This window comes from Melopsittacus undulatus, chromosome 3 (assembly GCF_012275295.1).
Source record: "Melopsittacus undulatus isolate bMelUnd1 chromosome 3, bMelUnd1.mat.Z, whole genome shotgun sequence".
In the NCBI taxonomy this organism is placed as follows: domain Eukaryota; kingdom Metazoa; phylum Chordata; class Aves; order Psittaciformes; family Psittaculidae; genus Melopsittacus; species Melopsittacus undulatus.
In genome coordinates, this window is record NC_047529.1 from 14,386,986 (window position 1) to 14,413,571 (window position 26,586).

The 26,586-nt window shown below is 44.0% G+C and overlaps 1 protein-coding gene and 1 long non-coding RNA gene across 6 annotated transcripts in view; one reads left to right on the forward strand and one right to left on the reverse strand.

Moving 5' to 3' along the window:
- NCOA1 (nuclear receptor coactivator 1) overlaps positions 1–23,051 on the reverse strand; it is a 185,957-nt gene extending 162,906 nt beyond the window's left edge. Inside the window, exon 1 of one of the 2 annotated variants that reach the window (XM_034060485.1) lies at positions 22,769–23,051. The gene's annotated coding sequence lies outside the window, so the exon portion shown is untranslated. Of the gene's footprint in view, positions 1–18,775; positions 18,826–22,768 lie in introns of those variants that run through there. The other variant, XM_031046643.2, reaches the window with a different exon arrangement.
- Positions 22,965–26,343, forward strand: LOC115946080 (uncharacterized). 4 transcript variants are annotated; one of them, XR_004549454.1, is made up of 4 exons: positions 22,965–23,284; positions 23,669–24,382; positions 24,556–24,690; positions 26,075–26,343. It is a non-coding gene; the product is annotated as an uncharacterized lncRNA (long non-coding RNA). The 4 variants fall into 4 exon arrangements; XR_004549452.1 differs by having other exon boundaries at positions 23,669–23,796; XR_004549453.1 differs by having other exon boundaries at positions 23,669–24,690; positions 24,849–26,343.
- Positions 26,344–26,586: the final 243 nt, after the last annotated feature.

Below are 26,586 nucleotides of genomic sequence, written 5' to 3' on the forward strand. Positions count from 1 at the left end.
ATCTGCACTGCTGTAACAAAGCCTCCCTTCCCACCAGGAAAGGAACAATACGAGATTTTTCTACAAACTTCAGTAACTTAATTAGCATGCATAAGTACTTACATCTATCCGTTAGCCTTCTGCCTTCCACTCCAGCCACCTTCCTTCTTTTCTAATACCTTTACCTGTCCAGTTTTCCTCCTCCCTTCTTTTCACTGTCCCTCATCTCCCCTCCACAAACAGAAATACTAAAATATCAAAGCCGTATCCTCTCCTCCATAGATATTCCTCTTTCTATTCCTATAATGGTTTTTATAGTTTTTCTTCTTGCTCACTCACTGTTTCTGTAACCAGAATTGCAAGGTGCTCCCTTCAGCAGGGGCTTTTAAAGGAGAAATGCTTTGTTGAAACCCTGCCTGCCCAGTGGCACATGAAAGGAACTCTGAAAGCCCATCATGTACCCAGAAAAAGAGGTATATCTTTTTTTTTTCTTTATTAATGCATTATTACTAACACCAGAAGAATGCAGCCAAAACTCAGGGAAGAAACGAGAGCCAACATTAAAGTGTTTGTGTACTTGTTTACTTCTCTTGTTAATGGTCCTAATTACAGAGACTATGGTAGTTTAGTAATTCACCTTTCAGGGTACCAAAAATATTTCTAAAAATCCAGCAACACCCATAAAACTTTATTTAGAAAAAAAGAATAGGCTCAGATCAAAGGAAATGTACCCAACCTCTATCCATGCCAAAGAAAGTGGACTGCAGCACAGGCAACCCATATGAAATTTCTTCACTAGGATGCTGTACGATGAAAAGTTGAAAGAGCAGAGCAAAGATCCTCAAATAGCATTTAAAACCAAAGAGAATATGCTGTAAATAGTATTAGCCACTCAGCTATTCATTTAACAGGTTTCTGCTGCAGCTGAGGTGTGCCAAGGAGCTTAGTAAAGCATCCAGAGGCCTGCTGGATCACATTTCAGACAGCACTTTCATACTTAAGTGCAATAAAGACTGAGTTTAACCTAGACATCCCACTTAAAGTGACAGCAATCCTTTAAAGAGTAAAAATACTTTTGAACTTTTCTATAAGTGTTCTTCAACAGTTTAACCTCGCTTGCAAAAGTTTCCGAGCAGTCTGGTATCAGTACATCGTGCTCCTGGGCTGAAGATTACGTTCAAGACCAAATCTAGCTACGCGTCTACAGGGAACTGGAAAACCAAGCCTGTGGATGTACTGCAATGGTCTTTTTATCTAAATCAGTTTAAATAAATAGAATTTGCATCTGACTGGAGACAGGGTATAGATAACAAGCATTCCTGACACATCAGTTGCAAAACCTGCACACTGTGGTTTGAGACATGTCCATTTCTATACTTCTAGGAGCCTGAATTCTGCTCTCCTCTACAGCCACAACATCACCCAAAATCTTTTCACTATGACATTTTACGGCAAGACAGCTATGGAAAGGGCAACAGACTTTGCTGGCTAAAAAAATTATTTATTTGGGCATACTGGTTTTCAGCCAGCATTTTAACAAACTTGAACTTCCAAAGTGGCTTAAATTAAGAGCTCATCTCAATCTGTGATGGAGGTACAGAAAAAAGCAGTGTCAGGAAAAGAACTGTAATCAGCTGTAGTTTACCCCAAAAAAACTGCTCAGATGATACTTTGATGACATTTTTCACTATAAACACGTTATCTCATAGAACTGTTTGGGTTGGAAGGGACCTTAAAGCTCATCCAGTTCCAACCCCTGTCACAGGCAGGGACACCTTCCACTAGTCCAGGTTGCTCCAAGCCCCATCCAGCCTGGCCTTGAACACTGCCAGGGATGGGGCAACCACAACTTCTCTGGGCACCCTGTGCCGGGGCCTCACCACCCTCACAGGGAACAACTTCTGCCTAAGAGCCCATCTCAATCTCCCCTCTGTCAGGTTAAAGGCATTCCTCCTTTTGCTGTCCCTACAAGCCCTTGTCAAAAGCCCCACTCCAGCTTTCCACTGGAAGCTGCTCTAAGGTCTCCCCGAAGCCTTCTTTTCTCCAGGCTGAACAAGCCCAGCTCTCTCAGCCTGTCTCCATAGCAGAGCTGCTCCAGCCATTGGAACATCTTTGTGGCTTTCTCTGGACTGGCTCCAAGAGCTCCACATCCTTCTTTTGTTGGGGGCCACAGAGCTGGACACAGAACTGCAGGGGTGTCTCACCGGAGCAGAGGTGGAGAATCACCTCTAGCATGTGTAAAAGTACAGGGTCAGGAGCATTTTCTGCTTTTGCTTTTGCAGAGCAACCAAAAGCCTTGTTCTGGAAGCCTTAGACTGAAAAGCATTAATAAAGCAAAGGAAGTCTAAAGAAAAAAATTAAAATGTACAGAAAACAGGGAAGAAGAAAAGCAAGCTAGAACTTAGGATGCTGTTAAGGACCATGGGCAGTCTGTGGTCAAGCCAGATGGCTCTTGCAGGGATGAGCACCACTACCTGCCTAGACTTGCCTGGCAGTGAGCAAAATGGAAAGTGAGTTTCCATGACTAGCGCAGGAGCTCCACTACCTATGTACAGGTGTAGCCCTTATAGCCCAACATCCACAAGCCCTAGGCTGGCAGGAAGACCCTGACACTGAAGATCATCAAGGCTTTTCCCCAGGTTTAACCAAACAGGATCATCATTGACATAACAGTTGTCATCATATTGCACGAAAGCAGTTCCCATTTGCTTTTTCCTTGCTGGCACAAGCCAAAGACTTCTCCTGACAAGAGCTTCTCTCCACCAATGCATACAGCACTTGTCCTTAAAGCAATTACACAGGCTATGAGCTATTCACCATGTCAACAACAATTTCTCTCTTGCGGACCACAGCGGCTTAGGAAAACACACTGCTGAAGTTTGCTTCTCTGCTGAAGAGCATCTCTTCATCTGGGCACACAAGAACAAGAACAAACAGCAGCTCCTCTCTCTGTCCATCCCCTGCCTCCGGAACGTGAAGCTGCTCTGGCCAACTCCAGCTACTAAACGCTACACAACCAGCATCCCTTGGAAAGAAGGACAGTAAGCACATTATAAATATAATTCATTATTCCAAAGCTAGTGCAAGGCTACTGCTGCAAGCTTCTCAAAAATTATTATTTCAGTTTTACTGGTTTCTGGAAATAACTGGTTAAAGCTACAGAGGCTCTGACAGCTCCCAGCTCCTCACAAATTCATGTTATGAGCTGTGGTTTCCTGTTTGTTATGTTTTTCCAGTATACTTAAGAAACCAACTTGAAAATAAGTTGTTTTGCCCCTGCCCCCTAAGGTTGAGATTAAACTGTGTAAACATCTGTTTGAGGTAACAAGTTGGTCTTGCTTTCAGAAGAGGAAAATCTACTAAATTCAGGGTCTTCATTGCCTGCCTTTGTAAGCATATGCCTCCTTTATTACTTTTAATAAGCCACTCCTCAATGAGCATTTAAGTGTTCAAAAAGAAGCTGAGAGAAAGCTTGAACCTCATTCTAATTAGGCTCTGATAAAAGAGTCAACCCATTTCTTCATGCACTGAAAAGCAGTCATTTAGACTGTCATCTTAGCGGGTGAATTAATTTCCTTAGGAGCAAGTCAGAAAAGGAGAATGATTCAAGTTAATGCTAAGAACCTAGTAAACACAGCATTTACCCAGGTTAGGCATTATACCACCCTTCCTATAGGGAAAAAGGTCAATCACGTAGTAAAAGCGAAATACTGTTGAGTCAGGACACCTGCAATCCAGCCCTAGCTCTGAAATCAGGCAGCTGCAAGTCCTTGGCCATGCTGCTGAAAGCTTGTGACTCCGTTTAGTCATCTGCAAAATGAAATGTTCGGTGACACTGCAAGAGCACGTCCACGCACGCGTGTGAAGTGCGATCTTTGGAACAAAGAGGCTGTAGAGATACCGCGGCTCAGCCCGGGGTGTTTAGCAGCATCGGGCCAGGTATTGTATGTGGCTTACAGCAGTAAAAAGGGTATTCCTGCAAGCGGAGTGTACTTTACTCAGGGTGGAGGATGTGTCGGTGTAAACCGTATTAACACACAGAACATTTTGCCAAGAACAGGATACAGCTAGAGCAGCAAAGGTATACACGTGGCCTCTGAATAAATTACTTTGTTCTCCTTTTGGAAAGATTACTGGAGAAAAAAAGCCCAGCAAAGGCAAACACTCTCTGCTGAGCTGCTTTTTACTAGAAGGTGATGTTCTGCTGCACTACAACACACACACTGGATCTAATTACCCTAATAGAGTCACAGTAGGGATGCGCTAACTATATTGTCTTCAGTAGGTTACCGGCAGGAGCTCCCTCTCTCCCTCCACGGCACAGAATCTCTCCCAAAGCCATGGAGCAGCACACTCCAACTAGCTGGCCAAGGAGAATCCCAAGCAACCCAGAGGAAGAAGCTATTCTCGGTCAAGCTGGGGTAGTAACAAGGAAAAGAGCGTTTCAACCCAGCAGGCAGGAAATCACTTGCTGCATGCTGCCGAACACAGTTGAGATGTCATCTGTGATCCTTAGATGGTGAAATAAGCTGGCTGACACAAAATGGAAGCAAGGGAGCTGAAAAGAACCTATCCTTGGGGTTGTAAACCCCATAGCATGATCCCTTTTCCTACACAAAGCTGGTGTGCAAGGTGCTTTATTCCCCTGGGATGGCACAAGCATTTGGCAGATTGAGAAATCTGTTGTACTTGCATCTAATATTCCAGTGAATCAGTATTATTTTTAAATCTAACTGCTTCTGGAGACTTGTTATATGTAATTTCACAAAAAGCTTTACAAAGGAAGGGTGTGAAGAGTTATATTTGAGAAAACATTCAGGTTTACTCCCTTTCCTCCCAGCATCCTTTACCTTCTCATCTGCTAGTGAAGCCTGCAGAACGTAGACTTTAACAAGCCATAAGCAAAAAGTATTCTATGCAACTACACACAAAGTTTTACACTTTCAGATGACGCTGGTAATTAATTTCTCTCTAAAAGTTACTGTACACGTCAGCCACTCTGGCCTCCTGTTGACAGATGAGGCATATTAGAAGTCTGCCTCCAAGCTATCGCAGGCACAAGTCTGGCAGCCTGATACACGTGATGCCTTTAGAAATCCCAGGTGTAAAACATACCAATTTCATGGAGCACGCCACGGGGCGTTGCAGCTCAGCCCCGCCACTTGAATTTCCAGTTGTGAAAGCACATTGTATCCATAATCCTGCCTAATGCACGTTTTGGCTGCAGTGACTCTCACCAATAAGGTTTGGGTTTTTTTCTGTTGATAAGACTATTGCAGCCATAGGGGTTTGTCTTTGAAATGTCCTTGAAATAGAAGGAGTCAGAAGCCTCTGTACTAACAAAATTAGGAAGAGATATTCTCCTGGAAATCACAGAATGGTTTGGGTTGGAAGGGATGCTAAAGCCCATCCAGTTCCAACCCCCCTGCTAAAGGCAGGGACACCTTCCACTAGATCAAGTTGCTCAAAGGCCCATCCAACCTGGCCTTGAATTCTTCCAGGGATGAGACAACACTTCCAGGGAAGGGACAATCACAGGGAAACAGGCAAAAACTCAAAACTCAAAGTAACTCATGCACATCTGAAAACACAATCTATAATATAGCGTTATCAAGCAATCGTTCTGGGCTTTGCAAGAAATTCTCTTCTATTTTTTGATACTTTGCCATGACAATTTTTAAAGCAGGTTCGTCAACATTTCACATAGAAGTTGTGAGCAGTAGCGTGGCCAGACTGTGCCAAAAAAGGGCTTCTAAGAGCCTTCCTCACAAACATGAAGTTAAATGAGAAACAAGAAACCTCATTTCTTACAGAAACCTACACATCAGACACAACAACAGCTGAAATTTTCATTGCAGAAACCCCTAAAAATTCAACTTCTGGTTTTGGCATCCAAATGGAAATAGGTAGGAGCCAGCACTGGCATCTTTTTTTTCTTTGAATTCCACTGGGAAACTTTTCTATTGCTCCATGCTTTCAGGCTGTGTGCAATTCCCCATTTTGCTTGAAGCAAATAGGCAGTGCGAGGCAAGGCATGAACTGCTCATGAGCTCCGTGCCAGAAACGACCCGCTCAGCTCCCCAGCGTGACTCATCCCCAGCAGCACGACTCAGCTCCCTCCAGCCCTATGCTGCAAGTTCAAAGCAATACTTCCCCCCCCTTCCCAAGAACAAAAAACCATCAGGTCATGTTCTCAGCAGAATATCAAATACAAGAAAATCAATGATTTACGTCATTCTTTAAGTTGCAATTGGCAAAAAAAAGGGGAAATATTCACTGTACTTACACAGCGCATGCATATCCAATACACTCGGAGCAGAAATGTCATTTAAACCATTCCAGCAGAAATTACAGTCAATTCCAGAGACCCTAGCAGGGTATAATACCCTAAATAAATGTTGCCAAAACATAAAAAAAAAAAACAAACAGATGGATACCACGTGCATCTCTTGGAAGCAAATACAACCTTGCCCAGGATAAAAATCTTCATAAACAATAAAGCCCTGAATATTTTTAGCTTGACTAAGAGGACACAAGGGTTTTACAAACACATTTACACCAGAACTGACAAACTACAATAGTAATACACCCACTTGTGTAACTGTAATACATATAGTAGATATTCCTTCCAGAATTGCTTTCAAATATCAAGAGAAAAGAAAGCTTCACTCAGAACACAAGACTTACCAGGCAGGGGGAGCAGTGTTAAAGTGCACGATCACATCCAGCATTGCTCATCTCCTCAGTGCCAAAGACAGTGCTTCGAGTAAGTCCCAGAGATAAGGGAACTATTAAGGTCTAGTGCCGCAAGTATTGTATTATAAAGCATTGGGTGGGGCTTCACTTACAAACTTCCACATTAAGATGCAGTTATACAGTTAAAGCAAAGGAAAAATAAAACCCAAAACAAAACAAAACCATGCTACAAATCTGACACTTGGGTCTCATTGTAGTCCAGTATCAGCATCATCTGATACTAGTCACATTAGTGAATTTAAGTTGAAATGCAGTTGCAAATTATATTAAGAGATTGGTTATACAACCTAATGGGAAATAACATTCCATAAATTTCAAAACAAGTTTGCAGTATGAAAAAAGACAGAGCAATATAACACTACCTTGGAGCCCCTAAAATAAGAAGGACATGGAGCTGTTGGAGCAAGTCCAGAGGAGGCCACAAAGATGCTCCAAGGGCTGGAGTACCTCTCCTATAAAGACATACGGGGCTCATTCAGCTGGAGAAGAGATGACTTCAGGGAGACCTTAGGGCAGCTTCCAGTGCCTAAAGGGGGTGACAAGAAAGTTGGAGAGGGGCTTTTGACAAGGGCCTGTAGGGACAGGACAAGGGGGAATGGCTTTAACCTGACAGAGGGGAGACTGAAATGAGATCTGAGGAATAAGTTCTTAGAAGTTGTTCCCTGGTACAATTCCATCAGCCATAATCAATATTTCTATGTCATAAAGCATCTGCTATGAGCAAGGTGGAAACATTAATTACTACTCCATGTGCACAACCACGGGGGAGTTTCTCAATCTGCACTCCCTGAAGAATTTATCAGCTGATCAACTTCACTGATGCTGCACTTCAGAATAACCCTTCTTCTCCACCCTGGTTCCCGAAGTGAACCCAGCAGCCTCTTCTCTGTGTGCTTGTTGATAAACTGATATTCAAATGCAAACCCAGATTTTCAAAGATGCTAACTATCGGAAGCATCTTAATGGCTTCATTAGAAAGTAGAGCTCTCCATCAACGCCAGAGATCATGCCAGTACATCAAGGAAAATAAACATCAGCTTCATTTATTAAAAAAGTATCTTTAGACACTGCCACAGGACTAAAAGTAGCGAGTATAACACAAGGACTACAAAGTATCATTATTAAATATACACACATCAATAAGCAGAGAAGATTTTTTTTCAAGGTATAAGTATCCATTTTCTGGGGGAAGCACTACAAAAAAGCAAGGACATTTTGCTACTCCGTCACAACTCACTCCACAGGTTTATACCTTTGGATTAAAAGTTCTAGTATCAGTGCTGACTAGAAAGGATCTTTTGAAGGTTAAAACACAGAGCTACATACCAGAAAAAGCTTAGATCCGTTTAAAGCTCTGCCATAAACATCTACATAGATCTTGAGTGAGTCCAGTTAAGCTAAATCAGAAAAAACACTTCCTCGAGAATGTGGCAGTGATTCTGTGATAAGGGTGAACTGCACTACTTATAACATCAAAATACAGCATAATTACTCCCAAATGAAATCATGTATGAAACAGTTAATTCCTAGTGTTCTGTTCTGCAGACAACCTGACTTTCCTCCTTTCTTTTTTTCTTAAGAAACAATTATAAATCCTATTTACAGGGGTGAAGTATTTCCATTCTAGCATCTTCTCATCACTCTTCTGTAATTCAGGTTTCTCAGGAAAATATGTTCAGGTTTGATGGCTGAAACTCCTGCCTGATTTGGACATTTTTCCCTTTTCAGTTGAAGAAGTCCCTGAGAGGAGAGGGAAAACCTCACACCAAATACCTAGCAGCCCCAGAGAGCCTGTGTATCTAACAGCCACAAAAACATCTATAGCTGAGTTTCCAGAGTTGTCCTTGAACTCCTGAAGCCTTTAATTTGTTGAACAGAAACGGTAGCATTTTTATATCTCAAGAGAAATACTGAAGATAAATGCAGATGAGTTTAGTGATTGTGAAACTCAGCTACCATAGCTGCAAGGACTATAGAAGAAAACGAAAGAGCAATACACACAGTTTCAAATTCAGAGCAACAACTCAAGTATCAGACCATACAATAAATGCTGAAGGTAGGAAAAAAGATAGAGCCACTGACCAACACTCAAGCAAACTCCACCCTCTGCTCTAAGTGTCCTGATGCAACAAACCCAGTATATAATTCATAGACCATCACAGAATCACAGAATGGTTTGGGTTGGAAGGGATCTTAAAGCTCATCCAGTTGCAACTCCCCTGCCAGACAGGCAGGGACACCTTCCAGTAGACCAGGTTGCTCCAAGCCCCTGTGTCCAATCTGGCCTTGAACACTGCCAGGGATGGGGCAGCCACAACTTCTCTGGGCAACCTGTGCCAGGGCCCTCACCGTCTTCACAGGGAACAACTTCTTCCTAAGATCTCATCTCAATCTCCCCTCTGTCAGGTTAAAGCCATTCCCCCTTGTTCTGTGCCTATAGGCCCTTGTCAAAAGCCCCTCTTCAGATTTTGTTGGCACTGGAAGCTGCTCTAAGGTCTCCCTGGAGCCTTCTCTTCTCCAGGCTGAACAAGCCCAGCTCTCTCAGCCTGTCTCCATGGCAGAGGTGCTCCAGTCCTCAGAGCATCTTTGTGGCCTGCTCTGGACTCACTCAAAGAGCTCCACATCTTTCTTATGTTGGGGCCCCAGAGCTGGATGCAGGGCTGCATGGGGGAGTGTCACCAGAGCAGAGCAGAGGGGGAGAATACTCTCCCTCAACCTGCTGGTCACACTGCTCGTGATGCAGTCCAGGACATGGCTGGTTTCTGGACTGCAGGATTGCACAACAGTATTTACAGGCATCAAAGCAGCATCAGAGTGGAGCCAAAAATTCTGGCTTTTCTGGACTGAAAGGGTAGTAATATTATTTAGGCAACAGTTTTATGTACATACTTATACATTTAAACCTCTATGCCATGAACATAAACTATTCATCTGAGACAGGCTGCAAGTGAATGTTGTTTAACAGATATTGCCATCTTCAATAAATTAGGCTTACATGAAAAATAGTTAATAACGCTCAAGTAGATTATTAAATGCTTCCCACTTACATAGGCAGCACATATTAAAGTGGCTAGGTGGTAACTAAACAAATTCCCATTAAAACACAAATACAAATGTCATATTTTACCATTATATGGCTACAGTGACGGCTGTATTTGCCCCGCTCATGCTTGACTTCACTAAGAGTCTACTGTTGAACACAGATAGCTCACACAAAGTGATTTTCATAATATTTTAAAATTCAGAGTTTTGTTATTTCCTAAAAACTTTTGGTAAAGTGTTGTAGCTGCATAAGACCCATAGTCCAAAACAGTAAAGTGCAACTAGGACTGAAAAAGGGTAAAAAAAAAGTATTACATACTTGAGCAAGCAGGAGTGTTTTTCAGCTATTTTACCCTGATTTTCTTTTACTGTAAATACACATTAAATCATTACTATCTATTCTATGATTACTCAAATATTTATCTCAAACACTTCATGACTATGAAAACTGCTGATATACTTTTAGTCTGAAAATCCTTAATCACAAGCATGCCAGCAATAGAGTACAGCCCACAGTTCTTACGTGACATCTTATAAGTAATGCCACTAATTGCAATGAAGATTATTTGTATTTAAAGGCATTTGAAGACAGAACTTAAACCCAGCTTGGGTGTATCAGCACAACAGCAACCAAGGTAAGCAAAATGCAGACCACAGGTATTATTAAATATTATGCTTGCATGACTAAAAAAAGTGTACCAAATATCACATTACAAGACATTTCAGAGGTAAGACAAGAAATTACAAATACACTTGAATCATGGCAGTCCCTCCCTAAGCAGCTTATTTGTTTGTTTAGTTTCAGGCACAATGGGAGCTTGGGCTAATTCAGGTTGCCTGTTACTACCTCATTATAAATACTAATTACTACTATTACTTACTAAACGTTTATTTGGGTTAACCTATAATGCAAGCCAAGATGCCTTTTCAAGTCCATCTCAGAAGCCCAGCAGGAGCAGTTGCGATTCCAAAGTGAGTGCAAAGACAGTATTTTGCACAGACTTTCTTCTGCTCCCTAACAAGCACTACAGTTTCAGGGAGAATTCCAGTCATTCGGAACACCAGAAATCCGTCAGAAGGATACATTCATTGTGCAAAATAATTCATCTGAGTCTTTGCCCACAGCAGCATGAGGATAACTCTCTGGAAGCAAAGCCTTTCAACAGAGAGGAGAAGGGAGAGGTGTGTTCCGCTCTCCTCCCTTTAAAGAGTGAGGACTTTGGTTTAAGTTATGTTTCGCAGTTACGTTCAAAGGGCTTTGCAATCAGCTAATTAATGCTTGATACAGGGAAGTGACATGCTTGTTCACTTTTGATAGGTGTAAAATCAAGGAGGAGGATGAGCAAATTACTTAAGCTAAAAAAAAAAAAACCCTGTTTCAAGCCATCTCAAAACAAGGAAACCTAAAAAGTTCTTTAGCAAACAGCAGCATATCCACAAATAACCGCCAACGCGTTCAGACCCTTCTGTACCGACTTCATAGATAACATTTTGATAATTCTTTTACCATTTCATAGCATAAATGACTGAAATCAGTACCAAAAATGAGGCCTGAGAACTGTACTCACCAGCAGGAAAAAAAAAAAAACAACCACAACAAAACACAAAACCAAAAGACAAAAACCCAGTTAAATTATTCTATAGACAACAATACCAAGTGATTTCAATCCAACTAGCTTTTGTGCTTCCGAGTTCTGTGCTGCTTTAGCAAATCCGTGCCTGTGCCACAGCCAGCCACGTCTCCCAGTACATGCACACTAATTCACTCCCACATGAGAATTCTCATAGGTCATTTCAGGAAGGAAAAAAAAAAGAAAAGATAAGGGCTTTTTTTTTCTTTTCTTTTGCTTTTTTTTTTTTAATGAGGATAAGGTTCAAAAAAGCCAGGTACACAAAACCAGCGATGTATTCAAGGAGCTTACAGAGATAAGACTATTCATAACATTTTCAGGGACCTTGAACAGAGTATGTAGCAGCCTTATACAGCAAAGTAGGAAATGAGCCTGGAATAAAAAAACAGGTTTCAATACTTAAGGAAACAAAAAAAAAAAAAAAAAAAAAACACAAAACAACCATCTCTGGAAACACAAGTGACTGCAAAAGAGGAGAAAGACCACCTTCAATTTTGACAATCTGCTGTAAACAGGGGGAGGGAAAGAGCTCAAGGCTCAGACAAGGATTCTTGATGATAAATATTATAGCCACCAGTACCTGACGGTTCTATTCAAGTGATCTAATCCTCTCTCACAGCATCGCACAGTCTTCCCCCATGTGCAATATTGTTTTATTCCATATTCACCACATGTTGCTCTCAAAACCACATTATAAGAATTTCAAGAACCAGCTGAATGTAGCTGTTGGATTAGGAGAGGAATCTCTGCCACCACCTGAAGAAATAGTCAAATCCTTTGAATATTATTAATCACATGAATCACAGAATGGTTTGGGTTGGAAGGGACCAGTCCCAACCCCTTGCCACAAGCAGGGACACCTTCCACAAGACCAGGTTGCTCCAAGCCCCATCCAACCTGGCCTTGAACACTGCCAGGGATGGGGCAGCCACAGCTTCTCTGGGCAGCCTGTGATAGGGCTTCACCACCCTCACAGGGAAGAACCTCTGCCTAAAATCCCAGCTCTCTCAGCCTGTCTCTAGAGCAGAGGTGCTCCAGCCCTCAGAGCATCAAAATGATCTGAGTTTGCATTAAAAAAAAAAAAAAAGAGTTTGTATCAAAATTATCAATAGTTCTATCCCATCCTGCTGTGGGTGGATCTATCCACAAGGATCCCAGTAGCATTTTTGTGAAGATCATCTCCTTTTCACTTCTCAATAGCAAAAAAGCAGCTCTCCTGCTCTCCATGTTTGTATTCTCTATGACCCTTCCTTGCCTGTACTCTTTCATTATCTTTCTAGTGATGGAGAAACAGAACAGCCTTTTAGAAACTTCCAGCACTTGGAAGACGTAACTTCCACTCATCATAACAGAGAACACTTAATCCTACAGCCTGCTCATGTATTTGAAGTTCCAGACAGCCATTTCTCACTGCTAGGAACACAAGAACTACCCTCCTTGTGCAGAAATCTTTGTGAACATTGAGAAATGCCTTCTATCTACTGAAGACATCTTCTGAAGGTGGAAACTACTCGCTGATTAAATCCAGTTTGCAGCACCACAATTTCCTAAATTATTTCACCAGAGAGGGCTGATGAGAACAATAGCTCTGTGCTGAGCCACATGCATCATTCTGCGGGTTAGGAGAGAACTCGTTTAGTGCTCTAAATCTCATTATAACTTGCTGATCAGGATGTAAAATACGCACTTATCTCTGAGCTGAAGCCTTTTAAACAGCTTGAAACAAACTTAGCTCTTCTGTCCTCAAGTAGCAGTTGTTTCTTATTCCTTGCACTTCAGGAGGCCTATCTGAAGAACTCTCTTGGTAAACAAATTAAGATTATATTGCTATATTCAATTTAGACATTTTAAACCAAAATCTAAACACTGCAGACCAACTGTTCAACGAGTAAATGCAGATACAAGGGGGTCAAATACTGGACTGCCAAATTTCCCCATGATCTGGACAAACCTGTGCCCATCCGTGAAATGGGCATACTTTCCTATTCCCCAGAGATGGTGCTTACACTTGTAAAAAGTCTCTGGGCAGTGAGGGGCTTTGTTCTAACAAGCAGGAGTTCTCAAAGGTGCATGAATTTGCAGCAAGCCATGACTCCAGGGGCAGATAGAGTGGTGCAATAGCCCTGACAGTGTGATGCTGCCAAACACCCAACTCCAGCAGCTCCAGTGGATTTAGTATCAAAGTTTCCCCTGTCAGCAGACTAACAGGCAGCACAGAGGGAAGAAAACATTTCCAGGCTAGTATTCTTTGGGGGTTTTGTTGGTTTTTTTTTTAGATTTTAATGGCTGTTCTGTGTATTTTACTCTTGCACTTTAAACCTCTGCGATGAAACTAAAATCTTGTTTTACTAGATTTGTTTAAACTGCTTTCACAGACCCCAAAGACCTTATTTCCAGCTTGCCAGTTGCACGTGAAATGTATGAATTACGGAATGTAGGTATTTTCCAGCATCCAGGAGGAAATCCAAGAGTAAAAGCATGATTCTTGTTTTTAAAATACCTCCTTAAAAAGCCTTCAGAAGTTATTTAATGCTGTTTTCAAGAAGTCCGCGGTATCTCTGTAATCATACATTCTGTGGCAAGAGCAGGAATTCAGGAATCCAGCTCTCCTTGCACGTAGCACCACACGCACACCTATAAGCAAGTCAACAACCGCAGCAACAAGCAGGGCTGTGCTAAGTTTGGGAACTAAGGCTGCAGTTCTTCTGGAGGCCATAACCAGCAACATGTTACAGCTTTTTTAGCAATGGGCACACATGTTCGACCTCCCAAACCAGCTTCTCTCTTCCTGCCCTTCTACTGGATAATGCTTCTGCCTGGCAGGACTTGATCATCAATCTTTCTGTGCCTCAAAATGAGAACCCCAGTGCTGTCCCCACCCCACCTAAAAAGCACACCACATTCTCCACGAACCAGGACATAAAAACAATGTTTCTTCTCTTTTGGCACCAGCCCAGCCCTGATGACCTGACCTGACCAAGCCATGACACTCCATCACCTCCATAACACCAAATGCCAAAACCTTTGCTCCCTATCTTCCACGCTTACCCCAGCTTCCCAAAATAGGACTCGCTGCACATCCTCATTCAACATCTTCATCCTTGCTCCTTTAAAATCTCAATCAGAAGCACAAGCACACCTGCAAACCCCAATTTGATGGCTCTCTGCAATCGCCACTGACTCCTGAGTGCCACCCCAAGGACCCACCTCCATCAAGAGCCCCACAGTAGAATCACAGAATCACAGAACAGTTTGGGTTGGAAGGTACCTTAAGGGCATCTAGTTCCAAACCCCTGCCATGGGCTGGGACACCTTCCACTAGACCGGGCTGCTCAAAGCCCCATCCAAGCTGGTCTTGAACACTGCCAGGGATGGAGCAATAACAGATCCACATTCAGCAACAGGAGTTTAATTGCCTTCACATCGCAAAATACCCCATTCTAAAGCAGCATGCATACTGCTAGCATATGCATGCCACAGTTGGGGAAACTCTGCTCTAAAGAACGAAAGCCATCAGATACCTGTCATCAGAGCTACTTGTCAGTGAGGCAGAGACCACTGGAGCCAAGCCTCTGGAGGTTTGCTGGCAAATTCAGAGAAAGTTTCACCCAATTTAATAAATCCACATATACAGACAGAGCGGTCAAGTGCACCAGGTACTTGAGAATAACCTGTCAAGTGCCTTTTACCTTTCACCAGCACCCTGCTACTTGGGCTAATTATCCAATAGCTGTGAAGAGTGCAAAAATTGGAATAATATTTCTTTGCCTTGCAGGGGCATTGCAAAAAGTAGCCAATACCTGTGTGACACTCCATTTGTATCAAAAATGAATGCCACAAAGCAGCTTATCACCTAAAAACATTAGAAGAAAATCGAGTAGGTTGCAAAATGAAGCACTAAAAAGTATACAGTAACAGATTTATGATCATCTGTGCAACCTTAATCCATTCCACTTTGTTAGTCCAACCCATACAGTGAGTAAGTCAGAGAATCTATGGAAAAATCTCATGTGGCTACAAAATTGTAATTACAGTCGCATCTGGTTTTCCTAACTTTTGAATGTCCAGCTTTACAAACAAAATAGCTTTTGATTTAATGGAAATTCCCAGGTTTTAGTGCTAGTCTGCAATATCAAACTGTACTTTTTTTGTTATGCTGTATTGAAACATCTTATCCACCAGATCAGAAAACTATAGCACATTATGTCACATGGAAACAGATGTAATTAATAGGTTAGATAGTTTATTTTCCCATTTTCACTGTACTTGAAAAATAAACCAGATTAAAGTATATTTACTAGATAGTTATTTTCCATACAGTGACCTTTGTATATACAGTATTATTTCCATTTCCAACAACAACAAAAGCCAAATAAAATCAGGCCAAATGCTATTTTCAATGGCATTTTTAAATTCATTAAAGCTTTTCTTTTCACTTATTTTGGGCCATCAAAGAGATTATCACCACTGCATCTTCAGAAACACAGAACTTTATGCCAACTCCATCAAGTCCAAGTGAACTGTTTTAAAGGTTAAAGACGTAACTATTAATCTAGCTGTCAGAGAAGTGCTGGGATCCCACAACTTCCACTATGCCTTCAGCAGATATTCCACACTGAAGACTAGCTGATTGCAGTAAAACACGAATCTGGGAATGCGATTTTAGAAACCCAGGGGAAAAAAATCACCTAGCAGTTTTTTCACAAAGAACATTTAAACACGACCTCTGTAGAAAAATATTTGTTGGACAATACAATATAGTTGAAAAAGTACCAAGAAAGCTTGCAAACAGCATAAACACAAAACATATTCTAAAATGCTGGGGTTTCATAACCTTAATTTAAAATAAAGCAAGAGTTACGTGCTGCCAAAGGCAGAGCTGGTTTCAGGCCTTATTCCTACCCTGTGAGTCAGAGGCCCGCATAACATGGTGTTTTACCTGATCCTTCACCAGCGGCTCTCACTTATTCCATAAACCAACATTCTTAAAATGACATTTGGCGACACAAACAGATGTATTGTACACATCGGTTCCATTCCAAGAAATTCTAACTATTCATGCAATAGCAAATTAGGCTTCACCCTAATTACATTTCAAGACATGTTAGGATTTTGTGCTCAATTTTGCAGATTGTCACAAAATTTTACAAAAGCCGAGATATAAGAACATGGTAACATTTGTAAATGCCAAAATGTCATACCCTTAACAATAACATGCATGCAGCATTTCATTTTGATCAATCTGGTCTAGCGGAAGGTGTCCCTGCCTGTGGCAGGGGTTGGAATTGGATGAGCTTTAAGATCCCTTCCAACATAAACCATCCTGTGATTCCATGATGATTATTAAATTTGAACATCTAAATTGTATAAGAATGCAGCCTGATCTACTGGTTTCTGCTATAAATGTTTCCAAGGTGTCCAGTTATAATTCCTTCAATCCTAACGCAGCATCTTCCATCATTAAAAAAATACTTGTTTGGTATTCACCCCTCAGCTGAGCACCATTCGCAACTGGAGCATGGAGGAAAGTCTGGTGAACTCATCCTGCCAAGCTTTCCTGTGAACACTCTGCTTGGAAATCCCTGCTCATAAAAAAAGAAGCAGGTAGCATAACTGCCAGCTGTTTACAGAATTAGTGGGAAGACCCAGAACTCATCTTGTCAGCAATCACATCTAAGAAAGGAGTGAAAGACAAATGGATCGAGCTTACACACCCAGTCTACAACAGGTTTAACTCTAGGTGGTTGTTTATTTTCATGCACGATTTTTTCCGGAAGGATTTGAAATAACTGGTCACAAGCATATGTCAAAATCCTTTTCAGGTTAGTCAGACTTTTGTTAAAAACAAAACAACTTCAAAGACAGAGCCTGACTAGTGCTTCCACTGAAGAGTTCATCTCTCAACTTATCCAAGGTCTCTGAAGTGTGTTGATAAAACCAGATACAAAGTCTCAGGAGCAAAACAAGGGCTGCAGGGGAGAGAAAAGAAGAGAGGGAGGATAGGCAGCAAGCATGGTATTCACAAGGAATAGAAAGGAAGTGAAGTTACACAGTCCAAGCTGGAAGATTTCTTGTACAATTTACACATGAATCTGATTTAATGGTCTGAAAAGCTCAGGGCTTTTCCTTTCTGTTCCCTCAATCCACCAGTTACACAATGTTAGCAGAAAAGGAAAATAAAAGAGAAAAATACATTCAGTTTTCACTGTTTAAACTCTCAGTGCACTTTTATTGAAAAAATTATACTACTACTTTTTTATTAGTCTTATTGAAACACCAAATACTGTTCTGAAACCTTCTGGACAGGGGATTGACAGGCTTTGGGTTGAAATCTCTCTCCCCTTCTGAGGCCCTTATTTCCAAAGACACCACATGCTACACACAGGAGAAAACACTAAGTATATAACTTTATCAACACCTAACCATTTCAATATGTGTGACACCATTTAATACCATTTGATCCTAGGGTAGTATTGTGATCTAAACTTATCCCTCCATTCACAATCAGGACCTGAATTCCACATCTGTGGGAAAGCTACTGATTTGTTTGGGTTTTAAACAGTTCCTCATTCATAGTTTCATCATACGAATACAAGAAACAAGCCTACTTCTTGCCTTGCCTGGCATATTGCCTTATTTTTGAAGTCTTCACACTCTGAAAATCCAAAAAAATGGAACTCTTGGGATTTCAGATATCACATTAAAAAGGGAAGAGGGAGCAAATAAGCCAAAAAGACACTGTTTTAAGTTTGTTTCATAACATATTTCATTATAGATAATTAAAAATAAACATAAATAGCTCAAAATAGATATTTTAGTGATTTGTGTTCCAAAAAAGCTAGTTGCAGGATCAGCCTTGGCTGGAACATTTCTGACACTTGTTTCAAGCAGGAACTAACTCTTGAGGGCTTTTTGTCTGCAGAAAAAAAAACATCTATGCCCCTCCACTGATCAGCTTTAAGAAACTGACAATTTGTGGATCCTTAGAACAAAATATGAGTACTATAGAGATCACCAACCAACACAAGCTAGCAAATTGCTGACTTACGTATACCCTGCCCTGTTTTGCTTTCTTAGATCACCTTCCTGTAACTCAGCAACTTGCATCAGCTTCACTAAATCACAGCAAATCTCCATGCAGACACACGCTGGTTTAAACATGACTGCCAGGACAGCTTGCCTCAGCTTACAGAACATAATAAACCAGTAAGCAGGTTTAAACAGATTTAAGAATATCTATGTGCAGATTTACCTAAGTTGTTTAACAAATCTACCTAGTTTAGGCTTTGCAACCTCATCCCTCGGACCTGAGCAATTGGGTGAGGTCTGTGCACAAAAATCCATCCCCGCTTTTTCCCCCCACTCACCCAAGGGCATCTAAGGGAAACATCCTGCTGCTCCTTGTGCTGAGATGTGTTGAAGTTGCTTCCCAGTCAATTAGGTCAACTGCATGAGAACCTACCTATCTTTTCAGGGGAAACAGGAGGAATGGTATTGCAGGATTATCAGCACAGAAGCTATTTAGCCTGTGTTTTCCCTGCGGAGCATACTGGCACTAGCCCAAAGCCAAGTGAAGCCTAGTTTCTAACCTACATTCCCAGCCTGGTAAATTAGTTCAGGCTTAAAGAACCTCCAAACCAGTTCAGCAGTTTTGGTTTTCTTTTTTCCTTTGTAAATGACAGGAGCCCAGGTAAAGTGCATGGTGCTGACACATCCTTTATACCTTGACCAGGCCTCTCAGTCCTTTAAAATTTGTCCCACAGCAAAGCCGCAGCATTTCAAATGGTCAAACTTTATATGGAGATGCTGCCATAGTGGTAAAAACCTGTTCTGCATCACCCTGACTCACATGTGCAAGGCTAGGTATGCAAAGAGTTGAAGCCATTTACAAGCAAGCCATAATTTTTAATATTGCAGCTACAGGCAAACATCCTATTCCAGATCCTGCTGTGCTGGGGGAAGAGTTTAAAGCTCCTGGCTGTTCTCAGACCGATCAGCAGAGCTGCTCCTGTGCTTCCTCCCTCACCCACCGTAGCTCTAAGGGGCTGGATCAGCCCTAGCAGTGGGCTCAGCCCAGCTTCAGCAGCACAACGGCAGGCAGTCAGCTCCCAGAAGATGGTAAAGCACTTACTCCCTGAAACATTATTAAAAGTAAACCCCAAAACTCCATATTTAGGTCACTCACATACTGTGACTAGTGCTGACCATCACCAGCCAGCTGCTTCCCTCTCACAACTCTGCTCCTCTACCTCTAGGTTTAGGCTGGAAGTTTTGGGAAGTGGAGTGCACTTTCACTCCATTTTTGCCTCACTCCTACTCCACTGCAAACCCAGACCATGCCTGGGGTTCCTGGATGCTGCAGCAATACAAATAACATAGAACCGCCAATAAAAAAATGCTTGTTTGCATCTGCCAGCAATTAAAGCTCCTATGTAGAAGTGGTGGCCACATGCTATGGGGTATTACACACTGCGCTGGCCTTTCAGGAATACCTGCTTAAAACATTTATCTGTTAGTCCAAGCCCTTCCTGCTTAAAATCTTGTCTTTAAAGGCAGAATCCAACTTTAAAAACTATTTTTTAAATTCCTTTGATCAAAGAGATAAGAACCGTGCTTCAAAGAAACAGTCAACCGAGCAAAACAAGAATAACTCGTCATATAAATAGTTTCCTTATACAAAATATACTGTTTTTCAGCTGGCAAACTATTTATGTAGGAGACGGGATATTTTTAGTCGTAGCACTCACACCTTCGTCTCTAACAATCATTGCAAAGTCTCATGCAAATTACCCCCCTCAGATTAACAAGCAACAAGGTGCTGATCTCCAGCAGATATGTTCCTTGAAAAATATGCTTCTATAATTAAGCTTAATTATCCTCAAGGCTTCAAATGTTCATAACAGCCCACCCAACAACCCCGCCAAGAGACCCAAGACAAGTCAACAGCAGGCACAATGTTCCCAAATACAGACTTCTACAACAGAAGAACGACAGTGACACTGCTCCAATAAATCTACACTGGAAGTGTATGACTAATTGTATGAATTAGTCATGCAGTTGTGAGCATGTGTCGTAGCATTATCAGAGGGCAAGGCTTGGGGAAAACACACAAAAAATCAAAGTTGGCCTGTAGAGAATACAAAGTAAAGGCTTGCCTTCCGAAGAGCCAAACCTCCACTCGCATCTCAGGAAGCCTATTTGTTTTGGAAGCAAGGATTTGTGCTGCCATATTGTTTGGCAACACCTTTCAAACAACAGATACCCATCTTGAGCAAATAAGTTGAGATTTAACATTTCATCATGCCCATCGGCTTGGAGCCAGGTGCAGTACTGCCAAAGTTACTACTGTTTTATTATCTACCATCAAGAGCTGTTTGTCCCCTTAAGTGGCAACTTGAACTTTAATCATTTTCACAAAACAGCTCTGCAAAGCTGCAGATACAACACCACTTTCCAAGCTTCCCTGTAAATCTGTGGCTTTGTATCCAAGTTTTTCTGGTTTATAACATTTCTCTCCCTCCTGCACTGCAAGAGGCTCGGGTACATAACTACACCTGTACCACACACTACATGTACTTCCATACATACATGGATTTTTTACTTTCTCTTGTGTAAAAAAGCCAATGGCCACAGCACAGCGTTCACAACACATACACGTTTACTGAAACATTCTGAAAGCAGAAGATCACAACCTCCAAACCGCAATGGGACAGTGCATTTCCAGACAAGTACATGAAGCATCTTCTTTGTTCATATACATTTACCATCTTGCTGCTAGAACTCAGCAGGTATATTACTCCTTATATATATAGACACACACAACTCTTACACACACACACATATATATCCTGCCAGCCCACACAAACCCAGTCTTTTTTTTTCCCTCAGTCTAAACCAGCAACATGAAGAACACAAGCCACGAGACAGGGTGAAGAACATGCAAGCACCACCCACATGAGTCCAAATTTCCAGTTTTAATACACTTTGCTGTGTCACTCTTTTATTTTGGCTATGCCATATGGGGGGAGTGAACATTTGATATCTACTGTACGCTGATTAAGCTTCCAGCGGAAGCAACCAGCAGCCTCAGCCAGTGCTAAACACCTTTCCACCTTTGCAAACATGATCTTTTGGGTGCAAAAGACACTGGAAGATCATTACCCAACACACACGACCCAGTTCTCAGCCACTGAAAGGTCAAAACGCACCTCGGAAACCAGAGGGCTCAAGCGTGTCTAGCAACCTACATCGGAAGGAAACAGCCTTTCCACAAACAGATTTTTCTACCACTAAATGTCATATTCCAGCAGCTGGAGCCCCACCACTGCACAAACCAGGGCTACCACTTGCATATGCACCGCAGGTATTTAGGCTTATTCACAATCGGGTGCTGGTCCATGCCTCCAAGAGAGGAATTAAGCAAATTTAGGGCAAGCACTCTGCTAGAAGCAGGGAGGCAGACGCTAGCTTCACCACCAGCCTCCTGCAGAGCCCCCCAAACCTGGAAGCTCAGGCACCCCTCAGGGAGCCCAATTCCACACACACCCTGCCTGGCAACTCGGCTGCTCCCTGATTCGATGGCTCCAAGACCCACCCGGTACCTCACGGCCACCTCCACCTTTCCCTGACAGCCGCACCACTGCCTTAGCCCTGAACTTACTTGTCTCCTCTGACAACCAGAGCCGCCCTGCCGTGGCTGGGGGTGGTTTTGGGGACCACAGACACACACACCGAGGGGGGGGCCATGCGATGCCACAACGCAGACAAAGAGCTGTCACCTAAACCGCCACCAAACGAAGCGTCCTCCCTGCCCGGGGAAGTCCGCGGGTACCCGCAGGCCCGGCCGCGGCTCCGCTGCCTCCCCTCAGCCATCTTCCAGCCGGGAAGAGGCTGGGGGTGGGGGGGGGCGAGAAGAGAAAAAACTGCTTTTTCACTTTTGCAATCAACTTTAAATTAATAAGGGGTGAGGGCTTATAAAGGAAAGGGAGGGCGGCGATCCCGCTGCCCGGGCCGGGAGGGGTTCTCCCCGCAGGGTCCCCCGGGGCGGCCCTCTCAGCCCCCCGTGAGAGAAGGAGGGCGGGCGAGGGGAGAGAGGAGGGGGGGAGGCCGCGGCGCCCCTCCGCGCTCCGCCCGCCGCCATGGCAGCCCCGGGGCTGGGGGCCGGGCCGTCCCCCCGTGACAGCTGCGCCTCCCCGCAGACCAGGGGCTACGGCTGGGGCCGGGGGCGGCGTACGGACCCCGCCAGACACACCCCCGCCCTGCGCGGCGGGGCGCCCGGCCCGGCCCCCCCTCCTTCCCTCCGCATGCCCGCCTGTCCGCCCGCCCCGCCGCCAGCTGCGGCGCGGCCGGGCGCCACTCACCTGCCGCCGCTGCCTGGGTGACAGCCGCCTCCCCCCGCCGGGGCTGAGGCCGCCGAGCTCAACGGGCAACGCGACAGCGACTCCCCCGGCCAGGCGGCGGGGGCGGCCCCGGGGGGGCTGCCGGCTCGCAGCAGCCCCCGCGGCGATCGCGGTGACCGGAGCACTAGAGGCGGCGGGCGCTTCTGGGGGCCCCGGTTCCCGCTGCGGGGCTCCCGGGCACCCGGGGCCCCTTGCCTGGGCAGCGCGGCGCGGCTGCGGGGCTCCGGCTCGCTCTCCGCTTTCCCTCCCGGTGGGACGGGGCGGAGCTGGACGAGGACGAGGGGGGCGGTGACGGAGGAGGCAGCCACGGCCCGGGTCGGATCTCTCCTCCTCCTCCTTCAGTCGGTTTCAGCCGCCATCTTCCCTCCCGTCACCGGCCCCTCGCCGCTGCCCGGCCCGGCCCGGCCTGACCCGAGCGGCAGCACCGCGGGGCGGAGGCGCTGGGGAAGCCGAGGGCCCGCCGCCCCCCGGGAAGGGGTAGGGGGAGCGGGCGCCATCTTGGCGGCAGGGGGGGCGGCCGGGACCTGCCCGCTCTGGCCCGGGGGGGGTCCGGCAGCCCCGGCCTAAGGCAGGCGCTGCCCGCAGGGAAGCCCGGCTCGCTGCTCCGCTGGTGCCATCAGCCCTGTCCCCATATTGGCCTCAGCTTCGGGCCAGCCTTCGCTGCCCCTCACACCTCCCCGGGCTGAGGCATGGGGCAGCCTCTCCTGGGTCCCCCAACATCCCAACCCCGGGGCCTGGCTGTGGGGACAGGTTCGGGTAGCCCAAGGTGACGGGGTCTTGCCCTGCTCATGTGGCAGGAGCTGCTGTCACTGAGCAGAGGCATCCAGTCCTGGAAGTTACCTGTTGGGTTTTGTTTTCCAGTCACCTTCCGCAACAAGGCTTCACAGAAGACTCATCACGTTCATCTTGTGTTGGTGGTGTTCTCCACCTAGGCATCAAAAAGACTGAAATGTGCCTTGGATCAGCTTGGAACACCGGAACAAAGTTTAGTAAGCAGTATGGGATGATAGATGGTCCCACGCAGACCTCAACCCGTCGTTTGGTCTCTTTACTGTCATTTCTGGCTATTTCCACGCAAAGCCGCTGCACATGGATAGACCACAATTGTTCTGTCAACTATTTTATCACATTCAAGCCGCATCTGGTTACATTATTCATCCTCTGTGTGGATCTGTGAAATCCCCAAACACCTCACGTCTCATGAGGCAAAACAACTCAATGGGTTTAACAGCTAAAATAGACCAGAGCTTCAGGTGGCTCATTTTCCTCCATAAGGGCTCTTTATTCCTCAGGCTTGAGAGTGCCTATGTTACAACAAAACAAGTTGGCCTCAAAAGGCCCAGTCAAACACACAGCATTGCAAATCCACCCAGTGCTGTCACCCACATTGTCCTCTGATCTCAATTTTTGTCTTCCTTGGAAATCTGCACCTTTGTTCGGGTCTGCACAGCTACCTTTGAGGTTCTCTGCTTCCCAGAAAAAGCCCACGCAAGCTGTATTTCATAACTGGCTCCTTATCTCTGGAGCACCTGTGAAGGGAATGGGCAGGATAAGCCTGAGTTAACCCTTCGGCAGGTAAAGAGCTAGGGAATATTGATTGCAGGCTTATTAGTTATTTTGGGATCTGTAAGACTTTTCTTGGACTATTTTATATCAGTTGCAGCCGGGTTAACTGTGTGTGCATATTATATAAAATGTTGTATGTTGTGTCCATCTTCAACTACACAAATAGTAAACTTTTTTTTCAGTGTTTCAGGCCCATGTGCGTGAGCAAAAGCATCAGAATGAGTGGGGAGGAGGTGAAGGTGCAAGACAGAGATCAGTGACCTGGGATCATGCACCCACAACCAATCTGCTGCTGCAAAACTCACACTGTCCACAAGGTAAGGAACGAATGCTTCTGATTCTCCTTTAATTGCATTCCTGGTGAGGGCTGAGGCAACATTAACAGCCACTGCATGCTGCTGCATGACCCTTCGTTGCAACACATCTAGGTGGAAGTGCTAATAGATTCCTTCTGGTCTTGTTCACTTCATGACAGCAGCGAGGGAAGGAAGCTGTGTAAAAGTCCCAGCGTCTTCCTGAGCTGCCAGCTCTCCACTGCCTCTGCAGGTTTATGTACACTTTGGTTTTATTCAGGCAAAAAACGCTCAGCCTTCACGACCAGAGCTTAATGTTAGAATATTCCCCTCCATGAAATCCTCACGAGAAAGTAATATAGGAGCTAATCTCAGGCAGTAGGGATATTGTAAGTTTTCACTGATATTAGCACTGAGAAGTATAAGACCATTTTTATTACTTAATCTGCAAGTTAATTTTTAAATGGAATGCAGGTATAAACAATGCCGGGTTTAAGCACATTACAGAGCTGTCAGGCTTTGACAATTTAAATGAATGAGACTTCAAAATGTATTATAGAAAAGATTAAATGCCTCCTCAAAATACACACAAAATAAAAATGAAATCCATCAGCAAAATTAAATTACTTCAAAACTTACTACAATTAAGTCTAAAACAAAGGCCTCTCCTACCAGGTAAGTGATTTCGTGGTGGGTGAGACTTTATCTGAAAGCAGCTTTAATTTCCAGCTGACTTCAGATGACAAATAATTTGCTATTGTTAGATCTTTTCTAGCCTGAGTACTTTGTAAAACAAGATGATACGATTAACTTCATTTTACATATACAAAGCAGTGTTTAAGAGGTTTAAGCAGAGGTCAAGCAACGTGTAATGGAATCACCAACCAAAACAGTGCCAGGGTCTCCTCTTTGTCCTGTTTCCTGCCATAAGCCCTCTGTGTGACGCTGTCACTTGTAGCCCATTTTTTCCTTACAACTTATTTGGGCTAAAAGCCATTTTCAAGCTTTAGTTCAGATTATGAAGTGGCCAATTTTGAGTTTCTTGTAAACCACAAGGTAGCCAGAGTACAGTCATTAATATAAGAAGGCAAAATTAATAATATGCAACTTTAAAATTTCTTGGCCAAACTCAGCATTGTAGTAAGTAATAAATAATTTATTTGATGATTGTATTGCCTCCACTTAGTATGAGGATAGTTCTTTAGAGCTGAATATGGGCTTGAGTCTGTTTCAGGCTGAGCTTCTCTGTCAATACCAACTTACTTACCCCCTAAAAATGTAATAGGAAAGTTCAGATTGGTCTAAATGGAGGGTTGAATAGGAATGCCAGGAGAGGGAACACCGGGAGGAGCAAATGGTAGGAGAAGGGTACAAGAATGGCATTTGGTGATGGCATCTGGACTAGCAGGTTACCAGGACTGCAGCATGCATCTGCCTGCATGGAGCCTGTCTACCTGTGAGAGCCAGAGGAAGGTCTTTCCAGAGGGTGAATCATCACTGTCAGCTCCAATAGCTGAAAGGCCGCACATGGAAGAATTGAGACCCGAGGATGAACATCACTTGGCTTTCAGCTCATCCTGAGGTGAAACAGAGCGATGGACACAAGCACTTCAGCATCTGAGGGTCCTACCTGGACACTGTGTGGTGCTTCAAGCATGTATGATTCTGTGCTCAAAACCAGCTGTGTTCTACTTTTTTTTTACCTCCTCAGGTGTGAGGTGCAGGTGTGCAGTGCTGTTGCTGCAGTGTTGTTCTGTCATTTCCTGTGCAACAGTCTTTTTGCTCATGTTCAAGACCACCAAAAGATATGAAGGTTTGGGGTTTTATGCAGCAGGGGATGCATTTCACTAAAGAAAAAAAAGCTCCAAGCCAGGAGCCAGGATACTTTTAACACACCGATTTAACATCTTTTCTGAGCCT